The sequence below is a fragment of the Lynx rufus genome, unplaced genomic scaffold, assembly GCF_022079265.1.
Source record: "Lynx rufus isolate CCGP_SWC_20201006 ecotype Redwood Valley unplaced genomic scaffold, mLynRuf1.p SCAF_6, whole genome shotgun sequence".
In the NCBI taxonomy this organism is placed as follows: domain Eukaryota; kingdom Metazoa; phylum Chordata; class Mammalia; order Carnivora; family Felidae; genus Lynx; species Lynx rufus.
The window spans coordinates 48,216,420-48,227,638 of NW_025814878.1; the positions used below are offsets into that span (position 1 = coordinate 48,216,420).

At 42.1% G+C, this 11,219-nt stretch overlaps 1 non-coding gene across 1 annotated transcript; it reads right to left on the reverse strand.

The window, feature by feature from the left end:
* Positions 1–5,864: 5,864 nt before the first annotated feature.
* On the reverse strand, positions 5,865–5,971 carry LOC124529436 (U6 spliceosomal RNA). The gene has a single exon (XR_006966335.1). It is a non-coding gene; the product is annotated as a U6 spliceosomal RNA (small nuclear RNA).
* Between the last annotated feature and the right edge of the window lie 5,248 nt (positions 5,972–11,219).

Sequence of the window (11,219 nt, forward strand, 5' to 3'; positions counted from 1 at the left end):
TTAGCTTTTCGTCACCCTCTTGGTGAGGAATGGGGGTTGGGGACATGATATAGCTATGTCTTTCAAAAAGCTTACAGCCTTGAGGAGACAAGACATTAAAAAGTTCAGTATTTCGAGAGTTGAAAAGCAGTACAAGACAAACACAAGAGGTCATGCATAGTGTTGGGTAAGTTTCCAATGAGTTGAGGATCAAAACTTCAAATGGAAATAAAATAACAACAAAAACTTCAAATGGCAGTGATCAGAAACATTGAGCTTGGTAAATGTGCATCTTACTCAGAAAATTTACCCTTGTAATTTGTCCCTATGGGCAAACCTTGGAAAATCTCAGTGATTGTTACATTTTAGCGTGAAATTACTTTGACCTTTGCTTTCCCCACAAAGCCTCCACGTGCCTTCATTTCTTACCGGCAACTTTTTCTCCCTACACTTTTTAACCGGCAACTTTTTCTCCCTACACTTTTTAGTACATATAATCCCAAACTTAGAATTGTTCAATTTAGCGTTTTTCAACTTTACAGTGATGTGCAAGCGATTCACATTCAGTAGAAACCCTACTTCAAATTTTGAATGTTAATCTTTTGCACCCCCCCCCCCCACCATGTGCTGTAGATCATTTCTTGTGATGCTGGACAGCAGCAGTGAGCCACAGTTCCCTGCCAGCCACCTGATCACTGGCCTTAACCAATATACTTAGAACCATTCTATACGTATATGGTCATTGTGTTTTTCACTGTCAGCATTCAATAAATTACATGAGATAGTCAACATTTTATTATAAAGTAGGATTTGTGTTAGATGATTTTGTCCAACTGTAGATTATTAATGTAAGTGTTCTGAGGGGCGCCTGGGTGGCTCAGTCGGTTAAACATCTGACTTTGGCTCAGGTCATGATCTTGCGGTTCGCGGGTTCCAGCCCTGCCTTGGGCTCTGTGCTGACAGCTCAGAGCCTGGATCCCACTTCGTATTCTGTGTCTTCCTCTCTCTCTGTTCCTCCCCCACTCACACTCTGTCTTGCTGTCTCTCTCTCAAAAATAAATAAACAATAAAAAAAAATACATACAAGTGTTCTGAGCATAAGGTAGGCAAGGCTAAGTTATGATGTTCGATAGGTTAGGTACATTAAATGCATTTTCAACCTACACTGGGTATTTTCAGGACATAACCATATCATAAGTCAAGGAAGATCTGTATAGGAAAGCTGAGTAAGTTATGGTTGTTGATCGAGAAGGAATGCCAGCCTTAACTTTGTGGTAGAATTTTTGGTCAAAACTTTCCCTACGTCCTTTTTTTTTTGTTTTTTGTTTTTTGGAGAGGGACAGGGTGGGGGGAGGAGCAGAGAGAGAGGGAGACACAGAATCCCAAGCAGGCTCCAGGCTCCAAGCTGTCAGTGCAGAGCCCGACACAGGGCTCAAACTCACGGACTGCAAGATCATGACCTGAGCCAACATCGGATGACTAAACCAAATGAGCCACCCAGGCGCCCCCAAAACTTTCCCCACTTCTTAACTCACTTCTTGTTTACTTTTATAAATGATCTGAGGTGGTAATTGTTCACTCCATTGTAAATTCAGTCACTGGAGGAACAAGACTTTACAAAACTTTTTACCCGAATAAGCTAAGTAAATTCACCATTTCCAACATCTAACTATGAGGCAATTGGTAGTAGATGCCAGAGCTCTGCCTCTGAGGGGGCCACCACTCAGCACCTGGGTCCTTCCAGATGCTCCTCACACCTAAGTCAGCTGCACACTCCTCTGACCCCAGAGCCTAAATACTAGGGAGCGAGCATGCTTCCCGTCAACCGAGTGCTCATTTCCCTCGAGGACTGGCTTCTACATCCATCTCAACGATGAAGACAGGAAACAAGTACAGTAGAAGCCTCCAAACATATATGTGACCCAGCTGGAAAGAAAGAAGGATCCCCAATATTCAGGTCTATGGCTGCTCCCCACCCTTTGTCTGACATCCACATTAGTCCCTTCCTCTGCCTCCCATTCCTCAGCAAACTACTCACAGGGAAAAAATATAGAACACTATGTATGAAAGAGCTTGAGCTTTGCCTTGTCTTTCAGGGTGTTAAGGAGACAGCAGGCCCAAAATGGAGTTACTTTTGCTAAGTCCCACATCAACAAACCAAGACTTTATACCTAATGTAATTGCAGTTTCAATACCCACCCCGTGCCACCCCCAGGAATGTAGCCTGTAACCAGTCAACATGGAATTACCTGGTTAGCACTAATGAGATAACCATCCCAATGGGAAGTCCCCTTTCCAGTCCCCTTAGGAAGATGACCTTGCCTGAAACAATGCATTCTTTGCTAATAGTCTTTTTTTCCACCCCCTTTCCACCTTTAAAATCCTTTCCTTCTTTATAGCTTGGTGGAGCTCTCTTCTGCTGGATGGGATGCCGCTCAATTCATAATAGTTTAACAAAGCCAGTTTGAGCTTCAATTTTACTCAGTTGAATTTTTGTTATATAGCAAGGCATCAATCGAGGCAGGTTTCATCACCACCCTCCCCAAGAATCTCTAGAGCTCCTGTCCTCTCTCCTCTGCCTCCTTCGGGCATGACACACCCTGGCAGAGCCTCCCCTAGTCATTATAGTGACTGTCTTAGGACTCATTTGGAGGACAACTATGAATGTTTTCAGCAGGGAAAGAGTGGGGATCCAAAAAACATTGAAGGTGTACCTGAAAGGGAATTGCATTGAGAAGAGGAAGTGGAAAGGATTCTCTGTTTTGGTATTATGAGGTAATAATGATAGCTAACCTTTATTTGTCACGTCCAGGCCCTGAAGTAAGCACTTTATTTACAGTATTTAAGCCCTCACAAAGACCAAATCAGGTAGATACACCAAATGCTAAATGTCATGGGGTTAAGAATTCAGGCTCTGAGGTTAAGTCGGATCCCCTCACTTACCAGGTATGTGACCTTGGGCTATTATTTAACCCTTGGCCTTAGTTTCTCATTCATGAAATGAGAATAATATTGGAAAGATTAGGTTAAATGAGGTGAACCTAAAGCATTTAGGATTAGAATACTGGGAAAGGGGGGCTTTGAATATAGTGATGCCCAGGCTCCATTTGGGACCAACTGAAGAGTATGTTCTGGCACTGATTTTTTTTTTTTTTTTAATATTTGCCAGATGAATCTAAAGCAGTGAAAACTGAGAACACTGAATTCGAGGTCTCTCTTCTCTTTGCACTCCAGTGTTTGCCTTCAGCTAGAACTATTGGCTTCTGCTCAAGAATAATGACAGACCATTAAGTATGCACAAGGGGGCAGGTCTCATACACATCTCAGTTTGTCTCTAGAACAACCTACCCCAGTAGGGACCATCCCTCTCATTTTATAGCATTTTGCCCTGGGTCACACAATGAGTGGTAGGCCCAGAATTGGAACCAAAGGCTGTGTGGGTCCATGGCATTTGCTCCTTCACCAACGCTGCAATTCTTATCTAGGTGGGCCATTTAGCCTAGAGAAACAGAGCTGGAAACAGGCAAACAAACAGAACTCCAAGTGCAAACCCAACCAACCCAAAGCTGGTGTTTGGCCAAATCTGCACCCATCAGGTTGTTTTCTTGGATCTCTCATTTGTTTTTAAAGTTTTTGAGGGGTGCCTGGGTGGCTCAGTCAGTTAAGCGTCCGACTTCAGCTCAGGTCATGATCTCACGGTTCATGGGTCCGAGCCCTGTGTCGGACTCTGTGCTGACAGCTCAGAACCTGGATCCTGCTTCAGATTCTGTGTCTCCCTCTCTCTCTCTGCCCCTCTCCCACTCGCACTCTCTCTCTATCAAAAATCAAATAAACATTTAAAAAAAAATAAAGTTTTTGAATCAATTGGCAACATCTGAAAGGAGGATATTTCACCTGAAAGTCAGATTTCTCATTCTTCTTGAGAAATAAGTAACTCTGGTAACACATGGCAACAATTAGCTGCTATGTGCTCTCCAGCTCACCTCTACATCATCAGGCCCTCTTCATTTATGTCTCCTGACCGACCTCTAGACTTTGGACTTAGCCACCTAACTTGTATCTTCTGCCTCAACAGGGCACAACAGAGCTGGCTCCTTCCAGCTCATGAGCAGTGACTGTGCACATCCCTACCCAACTCTTTGTTCCGTGAATCAGATTGGTCACTCGAAATGGATTGTTGTGGGAGTTGTTACCCCACAGAAACTGGCGATGCTAACAGTCGAGTCTTTTGTGGGTTTTGTTTTGTTTTGTTTTCGTTTTTCCTGAAAGTCAGTTTGCTGGCACACCATTGCCCCCACTCCACTCAGCTACTGTCTGGGGCTCCGAAGACGAAGATTTGTTCTAAGTAGAAAGTGAAGGGAACAGAAGCGTTTGAGAAACTCCTTCAATTCTGCTAAGTAATTGATTATACATTGTCTAATTTTTATTATTTTTAAAGTTTATTTATGCTGAGAGAGAGAGTGAGAGAGAGAGCAGGTGGGGAAGGGGCAGAGAGAGAGAATCCCAAGCAGGCGCCACACCACCAGCTCAGAGCCCAACGCGGGGCTCAAACCCTCGAACCTCAAGATCATGACCTGAGCCAAAGTTAGACACTTAGCCACCTGAGCCACCCGGGTGCCCCTGTCCAACCTTATTTTTAAAGTACTTGAACTTACTGTGATGGAGTAGATATCCAGAACAAGCCTCTTGATGAAAACTAAAGTTGGATGTTTTACTATTTTTTAAAGTGAATCATTGAACTGGCAAGAAAGCAGGGAAACCACCAAAGTCAAAAACAAAGTTATGGTGGGACCCCTGGCAAGTGAGCAAGCTCCTAGAAAATCTGTCAAACAGCAGTGTCCTTGAGCTTCCACAATGACAGGTACCCAGTTGTGGAGACCCAGAAGATATACCCCGAAGCCTATCCAAGATCATGAGCATAATAAGAACCTATCCCAATGTAAACTGGCACAACCACTATGGAAAACAGTAAGGAGGTTCCGCAAAATATTAAAAATAGAATAACCAGGGGTGCCTGTGTGGCTCAGTCAGTTAACTGGCTGACTTTGGCTCAGGTCACAATCTCACAGTTTGTGAGTTCAAGCCCCGCGTCCAGCTCTATGCTGACCGCTCAGAGACTGGAGCCTGCTTCAGATTCTGTGTCTCCCTCTCTCTCTGCCCCTCCCCCACTCATGCTCAGTCTGTCTCTCAAAAAATAAATGTTAAAAAATTAAAAAAAAAGATAGAACAACCATATGATCCAGCAATCTCACTTCTGGAGATCCAAAGGAAATGAAATAACTATCTCAAAAAGATATCTGCACCCCCAATATTCATTGCAGCATAATTCACAATACCCAAGGCATGTTTCCCAAGGCATGTAAACAACTGTCCACCAAGGGATGAAGGAATAAAGAAGATGTGGTGTGTATGCAATGGAATATTAGTTATAAAAAAGAAAGAAGTCCTGCCATTTGTGACAACATGGATGAAACTTGAGGGCATTATGATAAGCGAAATAAGTCATACAGAGAAGGAGTGTAGTATCTCACATATATGTAGAATCTAAAAAGTCGAATTCCTAGAAATAGTGGATTGGTGGTTGCCAGGGGTTTTTTGTGAAGCAATGGAGAAATGTTGGTCAAAGGGTATAAACTTTCAGTTATAAGATGAATAAGTTCTGGGGATCTAATGTACAGCACGGTGACTATACTTAACAACACTGTATTTTATACTTGAAAGTTACTAAGAGAGTAAATCTTAAATGTTCTCACCACACACACACACACACACACACACACACGAGTAATTATGTGAAGTGATGGGTGTGTTAACTAACCTAATGGTGCTAATCATTGCACGATATATACATATATCAAATAATCATGCTGTGGACCTTTTTTTAAAAAAATATGGAATGCTCCACAAATTTGTATGTCTTCTTTGCACAGGGGCTATGCTAATCTTCTCTGTATCATTCCAGTTTTTGCATATGTGCTGCGGAAGTGAGCACACGCTGTACAACTTAAACTTACACAATGTTACATGTCAACTATACCTTAATAAAATTGGGAGAAAATGTTTCATATAAAACACTTATATATTAAAAAAGAAAGAACCTCTCTGATAAAACTGGGATTCCAAAGAGCCAAGTAAAGGTGAATGTGAAATTGACTTGTTCTGCAGAAGAGGACCCCCCCAAAATTTGCCTGTATTGATCTGGTGCTGGATGGAGTAAAACCAAAAAGACATATGAATCTTCCTTGAGAGTTCATCACTACACTGTGATCGCACGTAAGATTGTGATTTAAATTCCTGATACCATGGAATTTTAAAAACCTAATCAGTTCAAGTTTGGGGTACTCCAAACAACTGGAAAGAGCAGATACAATCCTCTCTGGAGGAGGAGATCTTGAACTTAGGCCCCAAAGAATGCCCACAGATAAAGTTTCAAGAACAGAAGTTTATAATCAGAAAACAAAACAGGGGCGCCTGGGTGGCTCAGTCGGTTGAGCCTCCGACTTCAGCTCAGGTCATGATCTCACACTCCATGAGTTGGAGCCCCGCGTCGGGCTCTGGGCTGATGGCTCAGAGCCTGGAGCCTGCTTCAGATTCTGTGTCTCCCCCTCTCTCTGTTCCTCCCCTGCTCATGCTCTGTCTCTCTCTGTCTCAAAAATAAAAAAATAAAAAATTAAAAAAAAAAAAAACAAATAAGGAAGCAAGCCTCCATAAGTAAGAGCAGATAGAAACAAAAAAAGATCAGATACAAAAAGATTTAGGAGGGGCGCCTGGGTGGCGCAGTCGGCTAAGCGTCCGACTTCAGCCAGGTCACGATCTCGCGGTCCGGGAGTTCGAGCCCCGCGTCGGGCTCTGGGCTGATGGCTCAGAGCCTGGAGCCTGTTTCCGATTCTGTGTCTCCCTCTCTCTCTGCCCCTCCCCCGTTCATGCTCTGTCTCTCTCTGTCCCAAAAATAAATAAACGTTGAAAAAAAAAAATTAAAAAAAAAAAAAAAAAGATTTAGGATATTGCAATAAGCAGACCCAGAAAATAAGTGTGTTTAATATATTTCAAGAAATAAAAGAGAAGCTTGAAAATATAAGCAAAGAACAGAGTTCAAAAGAAAACAAAAGCTAAATAGATTTTAAATCAAAGACTTCTTATTTATTTTTAATTTTTTCTTCCCAAGTAGAGTTTAGGTCCTTGAAGACCTCAGGGCTAGGCTGAATGCCCTATAGGTTATTGTTTACCAGTTGAAGGAAGGAAGTACTCAATTCTTCTTTTGAAAGCCAGCAGTAAGAATTGAGTTTGTGACCACAGTTTCTAAATTCTATTAAAAGATTCAACAAATCACTTCTAAATTTTTTTTTTAACATGTATTTATTTTTGAGAAACAGAGAGACAGAGCACAAGGAGAGAGACAGCGAGACAGAATCCGAAGCAGGCTCCAGGCTCCAAGCTGTCAGCACAGAGTCCAATGCGGGGCTTGAACTCACGGACCAGACCGCGAGATCACCTGATCCAAAGTCAGATGCTTAACCGACTGAGCCACCCAGGCGCCCCCCAACAAGTCACTTCTAAAGGAAAGGAAGCCAGGAAGGCAGAATTAATGCAATGCTGCCAGCTGACAGGCCTGCGGCAGACTGCATTGGGCGTCATAAGTGATGCATCCACTCCATTTCTCATTTGGGGAAAACTTGTACATCTACTTGCTGGAAAATCTATTTTAAATGCCTAGTAATTGGAATCTTACATACAAATTACTTTAAAACATTGATGTGGTACTTTAAAGAAATCAAGGTCACATGGAACCATTCGTTATTCTTCAGACTTACATCTACCTGGTGCAATTTGGCATGTCCACTAGTGTGTAAAGTTTTCTAGAATAATCTAATACTAAAATCCCTACAGGGTGTGTTTCAAGGCTCACGAGACATGATTATTGCCTCTCCTACATTCACAGCTGGAAACGGAGTAAATTTGTGGAACAGGAAGACGGCAGAGGAAACATATAAGAGTTTGACAAATTTTGCAAGTCTGATGTAAACAATTTAAAATCCTCAAACTAGCAAGGTATGAGGTCTGTGCATATGTTACAGCAAAGCCTGGCATAGGAAAGTACTGGGTAAGCTACCTCGGTTGCCTTATGTCTTGGAAGAAGGTTTATCCTTTGCCAGAGGAACTTCTCTTTCAATTCAGGTCATGGCAGACCCCTTCTTGGTGGCCTGAGTAGGGGTCCTAGTGCCATTAGTGGGACCTACTTTCTGAGTCCAGTCTGCCCACTTCAAGAAGCATTCAGGGCATCTGGCCTGAGCACCTGGGTTCTCACCAGGGAGGAAAGTCTGGTTGGTGGTTCGATCCGCTCTTGTCCACGTGTTGGAAAGGCCTCACCTTCATTCTGTTGCTTGACTCTCTAGATAGTTCACGTTCCTTTAATAATCACATTTCTGCACCCTCTCAGGGGTTACCTGTGCTCATTTCTGGAGAGACTATGGATGCCAACAAAATAGGTGACAAAATCGCTAAATGAGACATATGTGAGGAAGAAGCCTCCAGGCCTCCAAACACGAGTCATTTTATGAAAGCATAACATCTGAACCACACGTATTTGCACGGGATTTAGAGCTCTTTTGCAACTTCAATTAATTCTCAAATGTATACTGTTAAGGGCTTCTTTTTTTTTTTTTTTTTTTTTTTACTCTTAAACTTTTATAAAATCTGTATTTTGGAAACAAATAATGAAGCCAAATGAATAATTCCATAAAAACCCACAATCCCTAGGGTACCTGTCCTGTTGAGGGAACTAACCAAACCCGTCACTTTGGGTCAGGCTTTCCTATTCACTATGGAGAGTGAAACTCACTTTGTAGTTTGTAGGGATCTTGCCCACCAATAAGATGAGGTTTGAGCCAAGCCCCCCCTTTTTTTCTCATTTGTTGTGTTATCAAACTATGTGGTTGAAGAGTGAATTGGTTGTCACGACAACCAACTGGAAGGGCTGTGACCCACAAGGAGCCTAGAAGTGGGAGATACTACGGCCTGCACAGCTGGCCTTTCTCCAGTGCACAGGCAGCAGAGAGGAGAGTCCAACAGCCAGGGGATGGTTGGTGGCCTCAGAAACCATTCTCAGCTGTCCCCTGGACCTGACAGCTCAGTGGTAAGTGGTGAAATCAACTTTCCTCACCTGCTGAATAGAGAATCAGAGCCGAGCTGGGGAAACCACAGGTGGAAGAATTCCATGAGGCTCAGTCTGAAAGAAGTCATTTTGACCTTTTCGCCCCTCCCCCTATAAACTCAGTATTACCAATAAGTTGTTCCTTTCAAACAAATTGATCCCCCAAGTGAACAATTAGAATTGCATTCCTATCTCAAGTATAAAAACTAGTTTCTAGTATGTTTTAAGTTAGTCCTCCTCCCCTTTTCCACAGTTGTAGTATATTAATATTGAAAGCAGGCTGGTCAGAATTCTTACGTCATTGTTGCTTAACTTCTGGATTCAAGAAATACTCAGAGGATGAGAATGCTTGGAAAATCCCTTCTAGAAGTCCTTAATGTGGTCCCGCCTAATGCTTTCATTCTCTCAGATACTAAAAAGAAAAAAAAAAGTTTATTAACCTTGAATCTTTCAACTTATCCAATAGGAAACAAAGGCACTTAAAATATTTTAAAAGGCATCTATGTTTTGTACTTGTCCTATATCTATGAGGATGCTACGCCTATCTTCTTTTTCAACATATACTTTCTTTTTTTCAGTTCTCTATTGAGAAATATAACATGTTTACAGAAAGTCAGAGAAGAGTTTACACTTTATATGACAGTACAGTTTAATGAATGGCTGTTAGGAGAACATCATATAACTAACACTCAGGTCAAGAAATAGAAAGGGTGCCTGAAAAAAAAAATAAAAAAAAATAAATAAAAAAAAAAAAAAAAAAAAAAAAAAGAAAGGGTGCCTGGGTGGCTCCGTGGGTTAAGTATCCGACTTTGGCTCAGGTCATGATCTTGCAGTTCATGGGTTTGAGCCCTGAATCAGGCCTTGTACTGACAGCACAGAGCCTGCTTCCGGTCCTCTGTCTCCCTCTCTCTCTCCAAAATAAATAAACATTTAAAAAATATATTTAAAAAAAGAAATAGAAGATTACCAGCACCCTAAAACCCCTAAAGTGCCCTTTCCCATCAAAGCCCTCCCCTATCTCCCTAAAAGTCATCACTCCTAAACTTGTGGTAATTTCTTTGCTTTTCTTTATAGCTTTCCACCTTGTTTGCAGCCCTAAACACTCTCCTTTGTTTTTTTTTTTAATTAAAATGTTTTAATATTTATTGTATTTTTGAGAGAGAGAGGCAGAACATGAGCGGGGGAAGGTCAGAAGGAGAAGGGGACATAGAATCCAAAGCAGGCTCCAGGCTCTGAACTGTCAGCACAGAGCTCAACACGGGGCTCGAACCTATGAACTGTGAGATCATAACCCAGGCCAAAGTTGGATGCTTAACCGACTGAGCCACCCAGGCGCCCCTACACTCTCCTTTAGTTTTGCCTCTTTTTTTTAATTTTTTTTTACCTTTATATGAATGGGATCACACTGCATATGTGATCTCTACGTCTTCTTTTGGGTCTCACTTCCTCTCTGGATAATGTGAGGTTCACCCATATTGCTATGGGCTGCTCTGCTTCATTCATTTTTTGCTGCCAAATAGTCAGTTGTATGAATAGCTCTCCATCTATGTATAATCTATATATAGTTAGTGTCTCTATTCAAATGTTGATGGCTAATTGGGTTGTTTCCATTTCAGCGCAGTTGAGAACATTGTTGTTCTGGCGTTCCTAGGCATGCGTGCATGACTTCAGTCTATACTTGATAGAGGAGTTTCTGGGTCATAGGCATCTCCCGCTTCACTGAACGCTGGACTGTTCTCTGAAGTGGTTGTACCGTTTGCACTCTCACCAGCACCGGATGTGTGCGCTCTTTGTCCACATTCTCACTAGCAATTAAAATTGTCGAACCATTTAATTTTGTTAGTTTCTTTTAGTGATGATTTAGATTTAATTGAGATTTACTGAGCATCTGCTAAGAAGCAGTGCTGATACTAGAACTTCTCTGTGTATTTAATCATCATAAAGTCACAATAGCCCCCGAAAGGGGATGATGTTCTCTCCATTTCATAAATGAGGAAAATGAAAGCCACAAGCTAGAAGTTTCCCAGCAGAGGCCGTGACAAAAGTGGGACCAGAAGCCAGGTCTGGCGGACTTACAAAGACACACACT